Raw genomic sequence first — 16,469 nt, 5'->3', positions numbered from 1 at the left:
GTATGCCGGCGTAGATAGGGTGCCCGAGAACTTTCCACCTGGTCGCTCGCGCGTCGTCTCGGATATTAATTGAATGATCGCACCTTCGGCTACTCATTATACACACTTTAATTTGCTGGGAGAGCGGCCGCTAACATCACGTTGCCACTGCTGTTCTTTACTTCCTTTTATCTCTCTCTCTCTCTCTCTCTCACTCCCTATATATCTATCTCTATATATGTTTCTCTTTCATTCTTGAGTATTATGCACGAAGTCTCTCTCTCTCTCTCTCTATCTCTCTTACTCCCTTTATATCTATCTCTATATATGTTTCTCTTTCATTCTCGTGTATTATGCACGAAGTCTCTCTCTCTCTCTCTCTCTCTCTCTCTCTCTCTCTCTCTCTCTCTGTCTATCTCTTTCTCCCTCTCTCTTTCTCTTTCGTCGTTATCGCCCCGCGGAAAACGACTTGCGATCCGCGGAACTCGCACTTGCGGAAGCCCATTACACCGCCTTGTAATAAGCACCTACCTAACGTCTACGGGAACGTACAGGAAGAAACTTTCGTACCTTCTATCCAAACGATTTTCTCTTTTTGTACTTGTTTTTTTTTTTGGGGTGGGGGGGAAGGGGAGCTGGATGGGGAGGAGGCTCTGCTGTTTTTTTTCTGTTTCCTTTCTTTTTTTTTTTTCTTTCTTTTTTCCTTTGTCCTTCGCTATTTCTTTTTCTTTACTATTGCGTGGCCCCTTTTTTTTTTTCATTTTTGTTTCTTAACTTCCTTTTTTTCCATTCACGTTTAACGTTTGGTTTTCTTCCTGTCCGTTTATTTTTCTTTTCCCTTTCGTCTCCTTTCCTTTTTTTTTTTTTGACTTTTCTCGTTGTTGTTTTTTTCTTTTCTTTTCTTTTTTTTTTTTTTTTATCGTCGTACCTCTCATATCTTTTATTAACACTGATTTAACGCGAGCTTGCGTGTAAGTATCTATCCGGCATGTCGACGGGTATATGTTAGGTATCTCGTTACCTTACTTAACTTTTCTTGAAGAGAGAAAGAGATAGATATAGATAGAGATAGAAGATAGATAGAAAGAGAAAAAAAGAGAGAGAGAGAGAGAGAGAGAGAGAGAGAGAGAGAGTTAAGGACTCGTGTCGATTGGAAGGATAGATTAAGCTGCTAATCCACCGTCGCTTGGTTAAACACTCTCTAAGCTACCGTGAAACGTTTCGTTATTTATTTATTTATTTATTTATTTACATTGTTTTTTAATTTTCTTTCTTTCTTTTTTTTTTTTTTTTTTTTTTTTTTTTTTTTTTTTTGTTCGTCTTATTCGAGAAAAAGAAAAGATTTTTTTCTCGCGATTTTTTCTTTTAAATATCTTTCATTCCTTTCCTTTCTTTTATATTCTTTCCATCATACTCTTGTTCGACTCATGCTTTCGTTTACACGAATGTTTCGATATAAACGTTCTCGATCCAACTATGACGCTTTGTTCATTCTCTCCCTTTCTCTGATATATATATTTTAATTTTTTTTCTCTCTTTTTCTTTCCTTTTTTTTATTTATACCTATTTAGAAAAGTTTATATAACGTGAAACCAGCGATCCATTAAGATTACAGATCGATCCAGACGATTTTTCTTTTTTTTTTTTTTTTTTTTTGTTAATACAATTTATTTACAAAGGGATACACCTTAACTTCTTTTCGATTCAAATGGATTTATAGATCATTCTTTATCGTTTTCTTCACATTTAATGTCATCTATCTAAGGAAAAGAAAAAGAAATAAAAATATTATATAACTTTGCGAAGATAATAAATCTATAAAATAGAAATTTAAGTTTTCTTAAACATTTGTTTAATAAAACAAATTGACAGAGAATGAGATTTAATATTTGCACATACAGATGTAATTGTCTGATCGAATAAAAATCTCTTTCATTATGAAATAATCGTACATGACGACGATCATCCGTATGATTTTTAATTTTCAAATCTGAAAGAGAAAAAGAAAAAAAGAAAAAGGAAAGAATAAAAAACAAAATAAAAAGGCTAAGAAGAAATTAACCTAGAAAGTCTCGAAAAAATATATAATTGATTTTAAAAAGACATTTATAAACTTTCTTGCCCACCCTATATATATATAACCAATTTGCTGGGAAAAAATGTAATAAGATATACGAGTTTGTAACTTAATAATAGTTATATGACGTTGTAGAGCATTAAAATCCATCGGAGATATGGTGTTAGCACATTACTAACAGGAAACGAGAAATCTCATTTTCAGACACACGTAAAATTTACTTGACAATTGTAAGATATAACGATTACTCTTATAACATTAGAAAGTTTCAAAGTTGTTCGGAAAGTTTCGTGCCATTGTGAATTGTTTTCAAATTGTTACCAATGTGATACAAAATTCAAGTTCAAATTTAAAAGATTAATTTAAAAAGAAAAAGAAAAAGAAAACGACAAGAAAGGAGGAAAGAAAGAAAGCACAAATTTCTGAAGATTTGATCAAATGCTTTTTCTTTTATTTATTTTTTATCTTTTTTTTTCTTTCTTCGATATATGCAAAAAATTAAACTTTTTTCATATTAATGATAATTATTATATTTTTAGATAAAAATATATAAAAGAAGGAAAGAAAAAATGAAAATTTGTTAAATAAAAAAAATATATGTATATGAGATAAAAAGGGATAAAAAATAATTTATTGCCACATTTTTCACGCTATATTTTAATCTTATCAGAAAATAAATTTCTTTCAAATAAACTTATATTATTAATACATATACATATAAATATTACGAAGGGACATTTTCTTTTTTTCATTTTAAATGAAATTTGTAAAATTGCTTAAAGATAAAAAGAAAAAAGAAGAAAATATATACGTAAAAATTCATTGGCATAAGTTTTACATCAGATTTCATTTTTATTAAACAAGTAGATATTTTCTTCCTTTTTTGTTTTCTTTTTTTATTATTACTATAATTTCAATATACACGTAAAATATTAAACATTGAAAATCGTTTGAAAATATTTTTAAATGAAATTTTCAATGTAAAAATTGATTGTCAATCAACAACGACTATGACGACGACGACGACGACGACGACGTTGATCCCTGACCTCTCCATCCTATCTTTGCCCATTCAATAGCATTCGCAATGTGTTAATCGATCCGATCGATATTTACGTTGATATTTATGGATAATTATGTAAAACGTATGAAGGAAAAATTGAAATATGGCGAATCTAACGATGACATAGTAGCGTGGGTGAGTTCGCGTTTAAATCTAAAGAGAGAAAGTAAGTACTTACGTATACACACACGCACACATATACACATATATATACATATACGCACACATATATGGACGGACACGTGTGTAGTGTTTCGCATTAAAGTCCTCTCGGTAAATTATTTTTATGAAAGGAATACACGAGTTCTGTGCAAATCGTATCGGAATGATATCTCTCTGACTATCATTACTATCTCGTCGTATCTCGATAGTTGGAAAAGCGCATTTATGTATGTACGTACGTATATATGTATATATGTATGTATTTATATATGTATGTATGTACGTCGCAATGCTATGTAAATCAAACTACTCTCGCCATTTCACTTCAATTTTCTTCTAAACACGCCTGCGTAAAATTGATTTCGATACGACGACGACGACGACGACGTTTTACTCTGAATATATATGTACATATGTGTGTGTGTGTGTGTGTGTGTGTATACGTGCTCCAGTTATATTCACTTTTCTATACGATATCATTGTTTATTTATTTATTTATTTATTTTTTTTTTATTAATTTCTTTAATTCTATGTTTTATCAGAGAAATAGAGAGACAGAAGGAGAGAGAGAGAGAGAGAGAGAGAGAGAGAGAAAGAGAAAGAGAGAGAGATTAATCTTAATGGTCGTCTTTGATTCGTATAATAATGCAATATACATCAGTATGCTTTATCATAATTTCTTGTGGAATTCGAAGTTCAATGAAACGAATGCAATCATATTTAAAATGCATCCTTGCTCGAATATATTCTTCCGTAGTAAAAATACATATCTGTCATAGTCATCATAATCATCATAATCATCATCGTCGTCGTCGTCGTCGTCATCATTATCGTCATCATCATCATCATCATCATCATCATCATCATCATCTTAATCTTCATCATTATCACGGTGAATTTTTTGTAATTGGCCTATGGGGGTTTAATGGGGTGGGGAAGGGGAGGAAATGGGAGAGACTTACCATCTTACGAAATTCGCGTTCTCATTATCGTAATAAAGTTACTTTACTTAGCTTGGTATTATCCCACGTTCATAGAGTATGCATCAAAAGGGTGGGTGTGTCGGTATGATGAGTTGCTAACAAGCTTCTCGAGTGTTCTTCTCTCTCTCTCTCTCTCTCTCTTTTTCCTTCTCTCTCTCTTTTTTTCTTTTTCTCTTTTTCTCTCACCTGTCAAGAATCATATCGCCCGTGAAATGAAACGATGGGCGTCAGTGAAAAATTACGAGAAAATTTATGTCCCCCTTTCTCCATTGTTGATCGTACGGAAAGATGTCGTTCGAATGATTTATGAAATATTTCATGTTACTTTCTAAGATACCCTAAGACAGACAGACAGACAGACAAACAGACAGACAGACCGAGACAGAGAGATAGAGATAGAGAGAGAGAGAGAGAGAGAGAAAGAGAGAGAAAATTCATCATCGATATAACGATTCAAAGAAAGAGGATTATTTTGAATTTAAATATATTCAATATTATTTTATCATTGCTTTATAATATTCTTTTGACGTTTAGAATACTTTTGATTCGATTATTATTATTATTCATTTATTTTTCTTTCTTTTGTTTTTTATAATTTAGGTTATGTTTGAAATATAACCTAAATTATTTTATAAAATTCATTTGAAAATTTGTAATCATATATATATATATGTGTGTGTGTGTGTGTGTAAGATATTTGAAATATATGCATAATTACGTAATCGTAATTGGACGAGGAATTAATTAATATATAACACTTTTAAAACATTAGAACGTTTGCCGCGCAAATATTTTAAATTGCCAATAGTTCATAGATAATGATACTAGATGGCACTAGTTAGTGTTCGTTTCTCGCAACTAAACGCATTTGGTTAAGACTATAACATGAGCCAGGTTGACCGCCGTTCTTCGTCTTTGCGCAGCGGCAATATCGTAACCTATGAGGTTCTACCGAGGTGCGATTATTGCTAGTTGAAAACTTTTACCAATACCCCGCCATGACGATGTGAAATACCATCGGCTACGGCAATTTTTGAAGACCCCTGCGGGGGTTTATAATATTATTTCAAGAAAAAGGAAAAAAGGGAAAAAAATAGAGATCTCTCTCAAATGGATTGTGCGAAACCTTTCTCTATATCTCCCGACGTGTAATAATTTTTTATATTAAACTGAATAGAATTTTTATATATATTTATATATTATAAATGGAAATTTGAGAAATTTTTTTTTCTTTTTTACAGTCAAAAAAGTCCTATATCTAATAAATTCGATGGGTTCTTTTTTTTTTCTTTTCTTTTCTTTTGTTTTTGTAACAATTTTCTCCTTTGTCTTCAACTGTTTAAAATATTTCTCGTTTAAAATCGATCGATTTGGTTTAGTTTGCAACTACGAGAATTGAATCATGTTTACGATTGAAAGTGCCGCAGATGTGTGTAATAATAGTTTTGTACTATGTATCGCTTTTATATCCATTGAAGTCCGTGGCGTTACGCGTGTTAGTTGCTCGTGTATAATGGTCATACGACGTCGACGACATTTAGGGTTCCCCCCATCAACCAACGTGATTTCCGTTGAATGGTCATACCGAATAATAGATTTGTTTGTAAAACTATTGGTTAGGCGTACGAATAACGACGAATGGAATACATCGTACGAAGGACGAACTGAGCTGTTACTGCGGACGATGTCCGATTAACCCATTTAACCATCGTATTGATCGGACAACATTCTGCCATTCTCATGATGGAAATCAACGTATTTAAGTATAATCCCTCTAACGTTTTTGTTTTATACCTGTTGGCTACAGAGAAAGAGAGAGAGAGAGAGAGAGAGAGGGGGAAGAAAGAAAGAAAAAACAAAAGATCGATAGGAATTAATATTACTTTACGACATGTCATTTAAAAATTGAACAATTATTACTGTTACGCCTTATATGTACATATATATGCATGTAATTTTTTTTAATTTTAGTTTGCTTTTTCTTTTTTTTTTTTTTTCTGTTTTTTTTTCTTCTTTTTTTTTCGTTACCACATTTATCATCACTTTGTATCAAAAGTTTTTTAATAGATTTTATAAATTATATATAAAAAAAATTTATATGTTATATAAACTTTTCTTATATATAATTTATATAAACAATACAAAAATGTAAACAAATTTATATAACATATCAGTATAATTAATATTATCAATATGATATTACTAATATCATAATATTCATTATATTATAAAATACAATGAGAAAGAAAGGGAGAATATTTTAGTTGTATTAGTATTATTATATTCATTTTTATATTATATTACAATATATTAAATAATATAGTAAAGCTATATTAAATTGTCATATTTTAATATTAAAACAGTATTATTAACACAAAATATAATATTATAATTTTCACTTAATATAATTTGTCTGTAAATACGAAGAAAAAAAATTCTTAACTAATAGAAACTTAACACGTTGTCGGAGATACAAATTTTTTTTGATATCCCTTCCCATGATGAAAGAATAAATAAATCAATTCTTTCTTTATTTCATTAAAATAAAAAAAAAAAAAAAGCAAAAACAAAATGCAGCTATTATCAACAATATCTTCCCTTTTAATCATTAATACTTTAAGCCCCGTTAGAAATGACAAAAAAAAATGAACGAATCTGTTCGATTTACCAAGAATCATAGATTTATCGTAGATTTATGCGAATGAAAAGTCATTGACTCGTAATCAGAAAAAAAGGGTTGGGTGTAAAGGAGAGGGTGGGGGAATGGTGATGATGGTGATGGTTGGTGGTGGTGGTGGTGGGAGGCTGGAAAAAAATCAATAAATGCTGATAACACTAACACACACACACACATATATACATACCTATATCTATATTTATCTATATACATACACATACATATGTATATATATATATATATTCTATATGTAAGAGTTTTAATTGCATAATTTGACGGCACATAATTTCCCTCTACGATCTTTTGCATATCGTCAAACTCATTCTCCATTTCGAGGAAGCTTATCTCTCGCTACCACGTTTCGGGGAAGTTGTGCCAAATGCACCCCGAGAGTAATTAAAAGTCTGCCGTCGTCGATCAAGGCATTTTCTCTCTCCTCTCTCTCTCTCTCTCCCTCTTCTCTATCTCTCTTTCTATCTTTCTCATTCTTCTCTCTCTCTCTCTCTCTCTCTCTTTCTCTCTCTCTTTCTCTCTCTTTCTCTCCCTCTTCTCTATCTCTCTTTCTATCTTTCTCACTCTTCTTCTCTCTCTCTTACTTGCTTGGTTTTCTCTCAATCTATTTTCTTCGCTTTTACAGTTTCTCCCCTTCTTCTCTTTTTCCTCTTTTTCCTCTCGCCTTCCTGTCTCCGTAATGGCGGCGAGGGCATCATCCTCCCTTATAAGTAAAGTTTCAACTTTTCCTCGGGGTTTTCGACTCGGTAAAAACTTTGATCGGCACTATCTGATATTTAGTTGTAACGTTCCTCGAGGGCGTACCTTCTCATCATCATCAACATCATTGGTGGTAAACTGTTAACAAACAAGCAAGAGATAGGAGAACTTTCTACGATTGTTAATTTTTTCCATCAGATTAAGATCCCCCCACTCCCCAAACCTCCTCCAATCCCTCTCCCCGAAATATCTCTTTATCTAAAGGAATTCATTCATTCGAGAGAATATTATACGGTACGATGTAACAATGTTTGTTTTTTCTTTTTTCCTTTTTTCTCTTGTTTTTTTTTTTCTCTCTCTTCTTACGTTGGCAATTCTCTTTACACGCGTTATGTCGTATCGGTGTTTGACGTGACGTTTTATTTAATTTAATTTATATAAAATATCAATTTATTATTATGCTAGAGAATTTATTTGGAGATTTTTATATAACGTAATAACTTTTTTTTCTTTTTTTTTTTTTTTTTCAAATAGATACCTATCAAATCGACGAATGCAATGATATAGACATATACGTAACAGTACTAATATTAATAACAATAACAAATGATAATAAATCTATCGTGTGATAAGTATGGATATTTGTTTCGATATCGTAAAAAAGGGGAAAAAAGAAATGAAGAGAGAAAGAAAAGAAGAAAAAAAAAGGATAATGCAATTAAAAATACAAAAGAGCGATTTATAAATGGTTTAGTGTAATTCATTAAAGAGATTTAACGTTTAATAAGAAAAATTTCACGGGAGAACATTGTGCTTCGTTCTGCTATGTAAAAGAATCTTAAAGGAACGAGCGTGAAAGTTTTCGAGCGTGACGAACGAACGGGCTTTCGTGACGTAAAGACGCGTGAAAATGGCGAATAATAATGCATCATCTGGTTCTATAATAATACTGCGTTTTCATCAATTTACATGGCCAAAATGGGAATTTGTGAATAAACGACAATAACAATAACAACAACAGCAACAACAAGAACAACAACAACAACAATGATGATAATGATGATCGGTAGTAGTATGCAACAGTAGTAGCAATGATAGGAGTAGTATTAATAGTAGTAGTAATACTAGTAGAAATAGTAGTAGTAGTAGTAGTAGTAGTAGTAGTAGTAGTAGTAGTAGTAGTAGTAGTAGTAGTAGTAGTAGTAGTAGTAGTTAAGACGAGCCGACATTTATTTCCGATGTAAAAGATTTCGTGATTCGTTCGGAAGGTAACTACATGGCCCATCTACATATGTACTTTCATGTATGCATATATGTATGTATCTATTTATGTATTAACATGCCGCACATTATTTGTCTTCGTTTTGCAACGTTCACGCACTGATAGCACCAAGTCATTAATCATATCGCTTTATGCGTACGTCATGCGAGTGTTACATGTAAGTTGTACTTATATATATATATATATATATATATATATATATATATATATATATTTATATATATGTGTGTGTATGTATATATGTATATAGTTATGGTTTAAGTTATCGTACAGGGTGCTTCACGGTAACTCTTCACTCACTCTCTCTTTCCTTTCTCAATGTAGGTAGTTACATAGTTAGGTATGCAGTATCCTTTGTTCGTTCCAAAAGATATCCCAAAAAAATTATTCTTTCTTTTATCTACTCAAGTTCAATGGTTTTTTTTTTTTATATTCTCTTAACTATCCATATGTGTTTGTGAGTGTGTGTGTGTGTATGGGTGTATATAATGTTAAAGGTCAGTATGATGTATTGAAAGAAAGATATCGAAGGTCATTCCTGTACAATTACCTAATTTTTTATTTAACAATAAGAAATCTCTTTTATGTGAATACTGCACGTAGATGATTATAACCTTTCTATTAGATTTTTCTTCTTCTTTTGTTGTTGTTTTATTATTATTATTATTATTATTATTTTTTTTTTTTTTTTTTCATTTTTTTAATCGCAAAAAGTGATCATTGTACAATAAAGAAAATTTTCCTTGTTAGTGGTTGTTTTTCTTTTAGAAAGGTGGGGGTTATGGAGATGATATGGAAAGGGGTGGTGATAGGAGAATAGGGAGAGGAAGGAGTATATACATTTGCAACACTCTGTATAGATATAGATAGTTACTATCGAGAGATAGCGTAGATTCATATACATACATATATGCATGCATACATACATATATGTATGTATGTATATATATATATATATATATATATATATATATATATATATATATATGTATATATATATCGCTTATTATTTGTCGACTGTAGGTAACGTGCGAGGCACTGACAACCGCGATAGATTAATTGCGTATCACGTCTCGTCATGGTGATTATAATATCTCCGGTGAACCGATCCTAACTCTCTTCCTTCCGGCTATCGCGGAAATCTCATGGGGTTAATATATTATACTTAGACTGAAATTTGTATCTATTTTATATATATATATATATATATATATATATATATATATATATATATTATAAGTATATTATAAAAAAGGATAATGAAGTGAAAAAGAAAAAATAAAAGGGACAAGTATTCACGAAAGAATAAGAATAAGAATAAGAATAAGAATAAGAATAAGAATAAGAATAAGAATAAAGATAAGGATAAGGATAAGGATAAGAAGGATAAGAGACAAAAAATAAAGAAGGAAGAAGAAGAAGAAGCCGAAGACGGCTCCATTGCAATCGATAGCGAACAACAGCGTTGCTAAAACAAGCAAGCTCGGTCGGTGTAGGTCGCCGTGCCTTCCGGTCTTAAGTCACTCGCATACAATCACAAGGGACACATATACATATATATACATACATAGATACATAGATACATACATACATATGTATATATATATATATATATATATATATATATATATATACGTACGTACTACGTTATAGATACATTGTACAGCACACAATACCTTCTTCCTTCTCGGTTGTCGTTCTTTCCACGTGTTGGATAATGGATGAGAGACGATATTTACATATTTTTCCATGTTCGTGCCGCGTGTCGGTCGACGGGTAGGTCAGGCGAGGCACTGCCAAGCACCATAGTACTACTTATCCATGGCAGCAGCTTGGTTTGTACTTAGCACGAAGATGTTACGTTGGAAAAGATTGTTTAACGAAAACTCTCCAGAGAAAGAGAAAAGGAGAACAAAAAATGAAAGAGAGAGAGAGAGAGAGAGAGAGAGAGAGAGAGAGACGATCATTGAACGTGAAAAATCATTGCTTTTGTATTCTTTGCGTACTTGCAATCACACACACACACATACATACATACAGAGAAAGAGAGAGAAAGAGAGAGAGATACGCGCACACGCACGCATGTACATATATGTATATATATATCAGAGATTTATTGAGAAAAGTATAGAAAAAAAAATGAAGGACATGTTAGAAGGTTTTTTTCATGAAAAGTTTTAAGAGAGATAGAAAGAGAGAGAGAGAGAGAGAGGGAGAGAGAGAGAGAGAGAGAGAGAGATGAAGAATGTCATCAAAGGAAAAAGTTATTACCTGTTTACTTGCTTATCTATAACCATAAGTATATATATATATATATATATATGTATGTAGACAGAGACATCTATTTTACGTATCTTGGAAGGGATTGTTTAAATAAAAACCTTAAAGTAAGAAAAAGATAAAGAATTATCATAATAGGAAAAAATTATTACCTGTTTCTCTGCCTATTTGCAATCATAAGTATATATATATATATATATATATATATATATATATATATATATATATATATATATATATATTCACACACATACACACACACACACACACACATATATATATATATATATATATGCTAAAGTATATTCTATGAACATTATGTCAAGGGAAAAGAATTGTTTAAATAAAAATTTAAAGTAAAGAAAAGGAAAAGAAAAATGATATAAAGAAAAGCATGAAAGGAATAAGTTATTATCTGCTTACTTGCTTATTATGTCTGTCTACTTGCAATCACATAATATAAATACATATATAAACATATATAAATATACATACACGGAGATATAAAGAGATATGTATACTATCAATGTTACTTCAAGGAAAATATTGTTTAATAAAAAACCTAAAAAAAAAAAAAAGAGAAAAAGAAAGAGAGAAAAAAGGAAAAAGTTATTAGCTCGTTGTTACTGACTAATCGTAACCATAATTCATATAATCTATAAATGCAAATACACATATACACACACGTATATATATATATATATTTACATACATAAATACATACACGTACATACGTCATACAACATTAAATATAGATAAAGGACACGTTGGAGAAGTTTTACCATTAAAGTTTAACGAAAAATTCAAAGAGATCGAAAAGAGAAATAGAATATTATTGTGAGAAATATTTATTGGCTGTTTGCCCGGCTACTTGCTCTCATAACCAGATACATAGATAGATAAATACATAGATGGATAGATATTATAGATAGTTAGATGGTCGGATAGTTAGATATATAATATATAAAGAGATTTTGCTTGTATGGAGATGCGATACCTTTCCATTCCACACGTCGCCGGTGTGCTCGTAATTGCCTGTTGCTCGAGATTTTCCATTCTATCGTTCGAGAAAGGATTTAGAACTGCCAGCCGCGGCAATAGCCATCGTGAATTATTTCTCCTTCGACCTCCGACGGCGAGCTCTCATCCTTGACTTCTACGGACGAGGATTATGGCTTCGACGGATCACAAAGAGCCCGACGAGATGAGCTTTATTTTATTGCCATGCAATGACTCTCCGATACTTATCGCGTCGGAGCGACAGTGAAACGTTTCATTTTTTTCTTTTTTTCTTTTTCATTTCATTTTCTTTATTTTTTCTTTTTTTCCTTTTTTTTTCCTTTTTTTTTTATTTTCTAATTTCTTTTCTCTCCTTTTTTTCCCCTCTGTTTCTCTTTTCTTTAATCTCTCCCCTCCCCCCCCCCTCTCTCTCTCTTTTTTCCTTCCCTCCCTTTTACGTTATCCTTTTCGCGTCTCACGTTCACGATGCAAACGATCGTAAGCATAAATTAACTTTCGTCTCGCTTCGTTATTTGCGTTCTTCGTGGCTTTGGGCTCTCTCTCTCTCTCCCCCTCTTTCTAGAGAATAAATATATATATATATATGTATCTATTCATCTCTCTTTCTCTTTCTCGAGAAGGAAACTCAAGATCCCATTCAATGGAACCTTCTCTCCTCATTGATTATCAATTTTTTAATTCACGATCTCGTTCGGATTCTCGATCGATCGATCGATAGAATCGGAATCGGAATCGAATCGAATCGAAACAATCGTGTCTGACATAAAGTCAGTGAAATTTCTTTGGTCTTTGAAATTCACTGTTTCTCTAGAGAATTTCCTCCCTCGTTTACCGCCGCCCCCTTCCCCCCCTCTACCGCCCACCTCTCCCTCCCTCGATCATTCTACTTTACTCCTGGTTAGATACAACATACAACGGGAAGAGAAACGCCGATCGGGATTCGTGGAACGTTTACAGGGCCGATGTCGAGGTCAATAGAGGTTACTATCCCAGGTCGTAGACGGGCGAACGATTTTTCATTCTGACGCCTTCTTTTTCTTCTTCTTCTTCTTCTTCTTCTTCTTCTTCTTCTTCTTCTTCTTCTTCCTTTCGCTCTCAGCGATACAAAGACTTCTCGACACGTTCGACCGTACAGATCAGATTCGATCGTACCGATCGTTATTATTTTCTATCTTGTTACGAGACAATTTGTGTTGTAATCCGTGTACAATTAATTATCCGCGTAATTGTTTCTTAATTAATTAATCGTTTTCGCAATTTCTTTTCTTTCTTTTCTTTTATTTTCTTTTTTTTTTGCGAGATAGATACAATAGAGGTTAAAATGATCCATAGTGAGATAATCGATTGTAGTGTATGGATTTAAATCTTTAAAATCTATAATCAATATATCAATATATAAATTTAATTTATATGTATATATATATATATATAATATATTTTATAATATATAAATCTGTACACTTGTATACTACATCAAATGTCTACAATTGGCCATTTTACCCGGCTATATAAGACACAGTCGTCATTAAGTAACCACCGTTTATGGTTTGACAAAATCATAAGTTTTTGAGAGAAATTTATTATTAATTTATAATTATTTATCAATTTATAGTTCAAAGTATCAATCAAAGTAAATCTTTATGATGAAAACAGGAAAAAACACGAGTTTTTTTTTTCGTTAAATTTTTTTTTTCGTTAAATCTTGGACTTATTTATCTTAAATAAATTTCAACGATTAGTCACGACAATCAATTGTAAATAAATCTATTATTTACTTGTCATTGGGACAAAATTGATACGTGTAAAATCCAATTGTCAAATGTGCTTCGTAATTGTTTTAAGAGTTCTTTAGCTAATAGGAATGAACTTTTAACAAAATGGCGACCGTTCGGCACATCATCGTCCCGCCCAGGTCAATTACTTTAACCGGTCTACTTAACTACTTTAACCCTTTGAACTCGATTTTTTGTACAACGTTGTCAAGTCTGAATTTGACGCGTGAAAGAGAAACCAGAAGAGACAATTATTACTTTTCGTATTTCTTGATTATAATCATACTAAACTAATAAAAATAAAACAATAAAAAAAAAAAAAAAGATAAACAACCGATCGAGAAATATGTAAAATGCTATCGTCATCGTTGTCATCTTAGAGGTGACACATAAATTTTATAACAAATCTTTATAGTTAGACTTAAAACAAATGGATTAACCTCTAACCTCTAACCTCTATTTTACAATCTAACCATAATAACCACAACAAAATATACTCCATTTTAATTCTTCGATCGTGACGTAGGGACATAAAATTAATATAACCCAATTTTACGATCTAATCATAATCACCACTGCAAAATTCTATACACCAATTTCCTCCTCCTCTTCTTGGAAGAATCAATGTCATCGATTGAACAATATCTTACGTATAATCTGTTACAAATAAACGATCATCACTTATAATTAAAGAACTTTTTGACGGATTATCTATCGAAATACAATATATCAGATATCCTAAAAATGTAAAACCTAAGGTTGACATAAAATGGATAAATAACAGTTAGAAAGTAAATAGTAATAATACTAATGGTGTTTCTAATGTTGCTAATACTAATGTTGCTGTTAATGGTAATGATGATGAAGGTGGTGGATAGTGGAGATGATAGTGAGGGGATGATAGTAGAGTAGTTACAGTAGTAGCAATAGTAGTAGTAGTAGTAGTAGTAGTAGTAGTAGTAGTAGTAGTAGTAGTAGTAGTAGTAGTAGTAGTAGTAGTAGTGATGGTGTTTCTGCTGCTGTTGCTGTTGATGTTGATGATGATGAAGGTGGTAATGGTGGTGGTGGTAGTAGTGGTGGTAATCGTAGTGGGGGTGGTAGTATTAGTATTAGTAATAGTAATAGTAGTAGTAGTAGTGGTAGTAGTAGTGGTGGTGGTGATAGTGGTGGTGGTGGTGGTGATGGTGATGGTGGTGGTGGTGGTGGTGGTGAACGCTGCTGAGAAGCAGTGGTGGCTGCAACGTAAAGGGAGGGGGGGTAACCGGTGTTGTGTCGTCGAAGGAGGCAGCTTAGCTAGCGAGCGTGCAGATCGGAAGAGGGAAGGGTGGGGATAACGGATACGTAGATAGGGGCGAGTGGAGTGGGGGGGTGGGCGGCAGGGGAGGGGGAGGGAGAAGCGGCAGCAGCAGCAGGGTTCCCGACCGCGTCGGCGGCGCTAAAGCCTCCGATGCGGGGGCATTGCCGTCGTGGCCGCGGTACGATCCGATCGACCGTCTGTTGTTTCTCTCTTTCTCTTTTTCTTTCTTTCTCTTTCTTTCTTTTTCTATATATATATATATATATATATTTATATATATATAAATATCTCTCTCTATTTCTCTCTATCTGTCTGTCTATCCGTCTGTCTGCCTGTCTGCCTGTCTGTCTGTCGGTCTGTATTACAAGTTATCTGTGTTTGTCTCGTGTGTTCACGTTCACGTTCACGTTCACGTTCACGTTCACGTTCACGTTCATGTTCAACGTTGACGTTGGACGGTCTCTCTGCTATAGTTCTTGATCTGTTTAGAAGTTTAGAAGTTCTTTCTCGGATAGAGAAAAGATTGATATATATATATATATATGTATATATATTTATATATATACATATATATATATAACGTTGTTCGCCGAGGGATACTTCAGTATATTCAAGAAATAATCGAATCTTGGGAAGGAAAGAGTAAACGACTTTTATTTTCTTTTTTTTCTTTTTTTTTTTTTTCTTCTTCTTTTGGTTCAGTGTATGCGAACGTCGTTCGTGTTTTATCGTTTCTTGTGTGTATCTTCCGTTTAAGAGAAGGAGGAAAAGAAGAGACCGAAGAAAAAAATAAGAAGAATAAAGAAGAAGAAGATAGTGAGATGATAATCGAGGGTGACTAATTCTCTTAGTGAGAAATATCATTACATTTGGACCATTCGTTTGTTTATTTACTATTGGAAGCCTTCGTGGTGTGTTTTATTTATATATTTTTTTTTGCTTTCTTTTCTCTCTCTTTCTCTCTCTATCTATTTCTCTCTCGCTCGCTCGCTCTCTCTCTCTCTCTCTCTCTCTTTCTCTTTGAGGAGATTTATAAATATATAATCACTATCATATATAATCATTATCATAATTTTATATATATATATATATATATATATATATATATATATCGTATTTCGTTTAATTTCACTTTCCTCTCATGGCGTGACGTCAGACATCAGATG

The 16,469-nt window shown here is 32.3% G+C and overlaps 1 protein-coding gene, 1 long non-coding RNA gene and 1 other non-coding gene across 6 annotated transcripts in view; all 3 read left to right on the top strand.

The window, feature by feature from the left end:
* LOC124956711 overlaps positions 1 to 16,469 on the top strand; it is a 338,980-nt gene that overhangs the window by 73,303 nt on the left and 249,208 nt on the right. The gene's annotated exons all lie outside the window — the stretch shown is intronic.
* On the top strand, positions 5,176 to 5,316 carry LOC124956839. The gene has a single exon (XR_007103378.1). It is a non-coding gene; the product is annotated as a U4 spliceosomal RNA (small nuclear RNA).
* Positions 15,481 to 16,469, top strand: part of LOC124956714 — a 2,083-nt gene continuing 1,094 nt past the window's right edge. For all 3 annotated transcript variants that reach the window (XR_007103346.1, XR_007103345.1, XR_007103347.1), the window contains exons 1-2: positions 15,481 to 15,945; positions 16,063 to 16,214. This is a non-coding gene — a long non-coding RNA (uncharacterized LOC124956714). The remainder of the gene's footprint in view (positions 15,946 to 16,062; positions 16,215 to 16,469) is intronic.

This window comes from Vespa velutina, chromosome 23 (genome assembly GCF_912470025.1).
Source record: "Vespa velutina chromosome 23, iVesVel2.1, whole genome shotgun sequence".
Lineage (NCBI taxonomy): Eukaryota > Metazoa > Arthropoda > Insecta > Hymenoptera > Vespidae > Vespa > Vespa velutina.
Note: the sequence above shows the minus strand (reverse complement) of the source record. Positions and strands in the feature narration are given on the sequence as shown.